Below are 6,652 nucleotides of genomic sequence, written 5' to 3'. Positions count from 1 at the left end.
ATTACAAAGTACAAAACGTTGGCGGCTCAACACAAGTTTATTACAAATAGTGCAGTTATTACAGAGCACATTATTACAGAACACAGCGCTTAACCCTCTTGACTTTTTTGTGAGTATCAGGCTGGTTTAAACTTAATTGTAACCCAGGTACTCCCTACTCGCCGAGGTAAGGAGTACCTGGGTTCCATTCCGGCCACATTTCGATGGTAGCGACACGCAAATGCACCCGTGTGCTGCGCGATGTAAGCGCACGTTAAAAAAAAAACCTTAGACCGTCCGAATTAATCCGCAAATCCCCACTACAGCTACCCTCATGGCCCGTTCGTCGCATCGGGTTGTTAAAATCTCAAGTTCTGAGAGAAGCTTTAACACGTACCTTGCGTCGAAGTGCCTTTCGATAACCGCAGAATTCTCTTGCAGCGGCTTGTCGGCCCTTGGAATAGCACGTGCCCACTTTTCAAATTCATGTTTGATCCGGAGTTCCCGGGTTCGAACCCGACCGCGGCGGCTGCGTTTTTATAGAGGCGAACGCTAAGGCGCCCGTGTGCTGTGCGATGCACTGACATCGCATAGCACACGGGATCAAACAGCGCCTCCGGATCAAACATGAATTTGAAAAGTGGGCACGTGCTATTCCCAGGGCCGACAAGCCGCTGCAAGAGAATTCTGCGGTTATCGAAAGGCACTTCGACGCAAGGTACGTGTTTAAGCTTCTCTCAGAACTTGAGATTTTAACAACCCGATGCGATGAACGGAACATGAGGGTAGCTGTAGTGGGGATTTGCGGATTAATTCGGACGATCTAAGGTTTTTTTTTAACGTGCGCTTACATCGCGCAGCACACGGGTGCATTTGCGTGTCGCTACCATCGAAATGTGGCCGGAATGGAACCCAGGTACTCCTTACCTCGGCGAGTAGGGAGTACCTGGGTTACAATTAAGTTTAAACCAGCCTGATACTCACAAAAAAGTCAACTACCTCCATCCCAGGCTATCTCCATTTATTAGAATACATCAACCAGATCTGGGACGGGCGTCCACTCCCTCCCGAGTGGAAAACGTCACTTGTGACGTTTATCCCTAAAACAGGTAAGGCCGTGAATACGGACAACCTGAGGCCCATATCACTGACCTCATGTGCGGGCAAGCTTATGGAGACGATGGTTCAGGATCCCATCTCTCCATACCTGGAGAGTAAGGGCCTCTTTGCACTCACCCTGTTCGGGTTTCGCCCCCACATGTCTGCACAGGATGTCCTTCTCCAGCTGCACAGGGATGTAATACGACCCACAACTATGCAACACAATGACAAAGCCATCCTCGCCCTTGACCTGAAAGGGGCTTTCGACAATGTTAAACACGGAAGCATCCTGGCCAACTTGAGTTCTACCGATTGTGGGGCTAGGGCCTACGCGTATGTAAGAGATTTCTTGACTAATCGCCAGGCCTTCCTTCGGATTGAGGGCGAGGAATACGGCCCTTACATGATGGTAACACGGGGTACCCCTCAGGGAGCGGTGTTATCACCGCTCCTGTTCAACATAGCTATGATGCGCCTCCCAAGCCAACTGGCCCGGGTGGAAGGCATTCAACACGCCTTATATGCAGATTACATTACAATTTGGACCACTGAGGGGAGCCGTGGGGACATGGAGGCCCGCCTTCAGCAGGCCGCTTCTATAGTCGATGCGTATGCTATGGACTGTGGGCCCCAATGTGCTCCAGCGAAATCAGAGCTTCTGCATGTCAGAGCGAACCCAAAGGATAGGACAGCAATTCACATCTCTCTGTCAGGAGGTCCTATTAGAGAGGTGGAGGAGCTCCGTATTCTGGGCCTTTTCATTCACCACAGGCTCAGACCGGACTCCACCATTGTGAAACTCAAGAGAGTAGGCGAATAGGTAGGGCGTATGATCCGCCGCGTTTCCAACAAGCGGGGCGGTCTGCGGGGCAGGGACGCGCTTCGGCTCGTCTATGCCTTCGTGACTAGCCGGATCCTCTACGCCGTGCCATATCTCCGCACTACTAAGAAAGACGAGGCGCGAATAGACGCCATCATCCGCAAGGCAACTAAGCGAGCCCTGGATCTCCCGGTGGCTACCTCTAATGCCAAACTGAAGGCATCGGGGGTGCTAAACTCCTACCAGGAGCTGCGGGAGGCCCACCTCGTGAACCAATACACGCGGCTCATGCAGACGGCCCCTGGGCGCCGCCTGCTAAACCGCTTACACATCCAACACGACTGCACTCCAGAGGAGACGGAGCGTATCCCGGAACTGTGGCGCCATATGCTCTGGGTCTCCCCGCTGGACCGTAACATGGACACTGACATGCACGAAAACAGACGACAAGCGCGGGCTCGGGCTCTTGAGAGACAACACGGCTCCCGACCCGGTGTATATTATGTAGACGTAGCAGGGCCGTCGCCCACGGGATTTTACACGGCCGCTGTTGTTCACCAGGAAATGCACGTCGATAGACTCGCTTTTCGAGCCCCGAATTCAATGCGAGCCGAGGAAGTAGCGATAGCGCTTATTGCTGCCGCCCACGCCAATTCGAGAATCATCATTACGGACTCCCGAAAAGCATGTGATCATTACTTGGCTGGGGAGATCTCCACCTTAGCTGCTTGCATTCTAAGACGGACTGCCACTGATACAACACCGAAAAGAATCATTTGGGCTCCTTGCCATCAGGGCGTACGGGGTAATGAGGCCGCTGACGCGGCTGCCCGAGCGCTTATTTACCGGGCTCCTCATCCCAGCTCTTCTGGCTCGGAGACTAACCAGCCGCTGCTGCGATTCAGGGAAATAATAACGCATTATAGCGACAACCACCGCCTTTTCCCGGCCCCTGCCAAGGGGCTGAGTAAGGCGGAGAAGCGAACTTTAAGGCGCCTGCAGACAGGTACTCTGCTCTGTACTGCAATCTTAAAGCATTACTATCCTAACACGGATGGGCGATGCCCGCACTGTGGGGAGATCTGTGATATCTTCCACATGGTGTGGGCATGTACTCAAAATCCCCACCTCCCCCTTTCCCATACCCCTTCCAGAGAGGCATGGGAGACTGCCCTCCTCAACTGCTCCTCGCTTGAGTCCCAAAGGGCTCTGGTGAAACGGGCGAGAGACGGGGCATTGTCATGCGATGTCCCGGACTATGGACGCCGACCATGTAGCGGGGCCACTCTGTGGCTCCCCAACTCTATTGCAGCAATTAAAAGTTTTCACCACCACCATGTCAGTGCACGTTAAAGATCCCCAGGTGGTCGAAATTATTCCGGAGCCCTCCACTACGGCGCCCCTTTCTTCTTTCACTCCCTCCTTTGTCCCTTCCCTTACGGCGCGATACTGCGCCATTTACTTTCCACAAAAAAACAATTATTATTAGCTAAGGCGCCCGTGTGCTGTGCGATGTCAGTGCACGTTAAAGATCCCCAGGTGGTCGAAATTATTCCGAAGCTTTCCACTACGGCACGTCTTTCTTCTTTCACTCTCTCCTTTATCCCTTCCCTTACGGCGCGGTTCCGGTGTCCAACGATATATGAGACAGATACTGCGCCATTTCCCTTCCCCCAAAACCAATTATTATTATTATTAGGCAGGCGCGCGGAAGCGAGACACCTTTTCGCTGCCCGACTTAATTGTGGCCGGCATCGCAACCTGGCACAAAACCAGGGACCCCGGAACAGGGGGGAGTCGCCTTCCCCCCCCCCCCCCCAAATCTTCAACTGCTTGCATTTGAATCGGAGTTGTGACAAGTGAAGCATTTCAGTTCTAGGACTCCTTTAATGCAAATCACAGTGGCGCTGAGCTACTTTGCTTCGTAGCCAGATGTAAAGGATTTCATATAACCAGTCATGTCCCAACAGAATTAAGTCCACTGTCTGACCCGTGTACATAATCATGATTAGCGGAATTTAAAAAAAAAAAATATGCACAAACTTTTTTTAATGCAATTGTGATCACTCCTCGTGCGTATAGGTTGCCGCGTTTGTTTTTGTAGCCCCTGCAGTTCCACTGCCAGATCTTAATTTTCTGAGTTGTTTGAGGGGGGCTTCGTGGCAGTTGCTGCACGAGCATTTTCACGGTAGCTTCTAGAGCCGCGAGGCGGTCTAGTGCTGTTAGGCGTTGTAGGATTTGTTGGAGGGTTCTGTCCGACTAGTGAGAGATTGTGTTTGGTTTCCTGGTTGTCTTTTTCAAGTTTGTCTAAGCTCTCGTTTATGCGCGCAGTGCCTTTAGAGGTGACGGTGGTTTTTGGTTTGGGCTGCGGCTCACCCTCTGGAGATGCCTCAGCTACTCTCTTCGCGTTAGCATCTATGTCCTTCGACGCCTGTCTCTTTAGCGTTCCGCGGTTAGCGTCCGTATCCATCGCATCCTCGGTTACGATATGGGTCGGAGTAGGTTGAGCCGGTCGCGCGCTTACCGGTTTGTTGAGGGGTATATGATTGGGACCAGCTTTGACGAGTTTTTCAAGCTCGTCTAGACGCCTACGGAGTGAAGCATTCTCTTCTTTTAGCTTTCTATTTTGTTCCAGAGACGCGCGCGCCCTAGTGTCCGCTTGGGAGACAATGTCCACCCAGCTCACCTGTTTGTCGGCGTTCTGGGTGGTGCTGCTGCTTCCTGAGAGGGGAGGTTTCTTGCACTCGCTGCTCTTGCTTCTCGGGATGCTTGATCCGCGGTCGTCCAGGAACGGGCAGGAGGTAGACCTGTCCCTCGACTGACTTTCGCTGCGGCGCCGGCTCGAAGACCATTGTCCGGATCTCGAGCGTCGTCCGGAGTTGTCGTCTTCCGACGAGAGCAGGGGGTACCGATTTCCGGTCGGTGGCTTCTTGGCCTAGAGTTTCTTCGATTTCTCGACGAAACGGTGCTTGCAGTTGCGGATTCCCGTAGCGTGCGCACCCTCGAAAATGATGCATTTTACCTCGCAGCTGGGGGACTCGCCTTCCTCCGGTGGCGGCCGTGCTCCTCCCGGCAGCGACGGCCACGTTGGCTTTTCGGTCTGCAGCCCACATCGGCTCGGTGCCCGACCCTGCGACAGTTGAGACATGTTTCTACCCGTTCTTTATACGGATAGCAGGTGAAAAGGCCTGCTTGGAAAATCATTTCCTTCGGCGGTTTGGTGCCCTCGAAGGTGATGACGACCGCTCTGGAGCGCCCCTTGCGGCGTGCGTTTACGATGGGGAGTTGTGGCTTTTCATTGATGCAGTAATGAAGAATTTCATCCGGCGTCTCGTTGTCGAGGGCTCCGTAAATCACTGCTCTCACGGATCGCTCTGGCGTGGGGAAGTACGCCATTACTGGGTAGTCTTCGTTGTTCATTGCGAATCCTGGCATGCTCCGGTAGACGTCTGCTCGTTCTTTCACGGGAGTGCTGACCGTGAAGGTGTTGTTGTATGGGTTGATCCGCAACCTGTCGCTCGTGAAGATTTCTTGAGGCGGGAGGTTGAGCTGCTGGCAGATCGCTTTGAGCAACCGCCCCGGGGTAGTTGTGCGGAGGTTTAAGTTCTTCGGCCTGACTACGACCTTGCGGTCATATTCCGGTAGGCGTGGGAGTGGTGGCCTCCTACGTCTCGTTGACGACTTTTTATGATCGGTCACTACTGAGGACTTGCCTGTGTTTCGGGCGCGTCCGGCGTTGGTCGATCCGGCGTGCTGCTGCGTTAGGCCAAGCTGCTCCGCTCTTTCCCGGATCCTGGTTTGGCGTGCTCCTTCATATTTTCCGCTGATGTACCCCATCCTTCCTCGGAGAGGGCTGCGGGGGTGATCGTCTCGCCTTCCACGGCGTATACCTCCATGGCAGCAGTTGTGGGGCCCGCGAGCACGATGGCGGGCCTCCGGCGTCCGATGTCGGGGTTACGCCTAACCCGTCCTCGCACGCGTTGAAGTCAGAAATGCCCGAAATTCGGCCAGATGGTGTCCCACCCGGAAAAATTTCGCGTCGGTCGATGCGGCTCACCTTGTCGAATCTGGCGATGTAGCACACGAGTCAATCGCGATGGCGCGTAGCGCCGAAAACGGCTGCAAAGCCGGAGCGTTCGTGGACACGTCCGCACCGCTCAGTGGCTTGGAGAGAAAAACCAGCTAATCCACTTAACTTCTTTCTAGGGGGTGTAATAACGTTGTTCGTATCGCGGAATGGGGTGCGCGCTGAGTTCACGTTGGATTCTTGTACGCGTCTAACAGCTGAAACCAGTAATGTACAACATATCGCAGAGGAAGCAAGAGCAAACCGCTCTCAATCGGAGCCAGTGGCCTCAACGCATACTACAATATCTATTCGTATTTAGCGCTGGGATTAGTGAAGGCTTTGCTTGTCATAATTAGGTTAGGCATTTATTGCAGCTTTGTAAAGGCCGTTGTTGCTTTCCTTATTGGCAGTGCACTTAAAGCATTGCATGAAATATTTATTAGAATTCAGTTAATCCGCAAACCAGCATTCCGGCTGATATGCGATTAGTGTGGCGGCAGCCACGTAAATCGACCGTATTGCGTTCACTTTGAGATTGAAAATTGGTTTTTGAGGAAAGGAAATGGCGCAGTAACTGTCTAACCTATCTCGGTGCACACCCGAATCGTGCCGCAAGGGAAGGGTAAAAGAGGCAGTGAAAGAAGACAGGAAAGTAGTGGTACCGTAGCGATGGTGCCGTAGCG

At 53.2% G+C, this 6,652-nt stretch overlaps 1 pseudogene; it reads left to right on the top strand.

Annotated features, from left to right (window-relative positions):
* Positions 1–1,486: 1,486 nt before the first annotated feature.
* On the top strand, positions 1,487–5,043 carry LOC144112704 (uncharacterized; annotated as a pseudogene).
* Positions 5,044–6,652: the final 1,609 nt, after the last annotated feature.

This window comes from Amblyomma americanum, chromosome 1, assembly GCF_052857255.1.
Source record: "Amblyomma americanum isolate KBUSLIRL-KWMA chromosome 1, ASM5285725v1, whole genome shotgun sequence".
In the NCBI taxonomy this organism is placed as follows: Eukaryota; Metazoa; Arthropoda; class Arachnida; order Ixodida; family Ixodidae; genus Amblyomma; species Amblyomma americanum.
The sequence above is the reverse complement of the archived record's forward strand: the minus strand, read 5'-3'. Positions and strand labels throughout refer to the sequence as shown.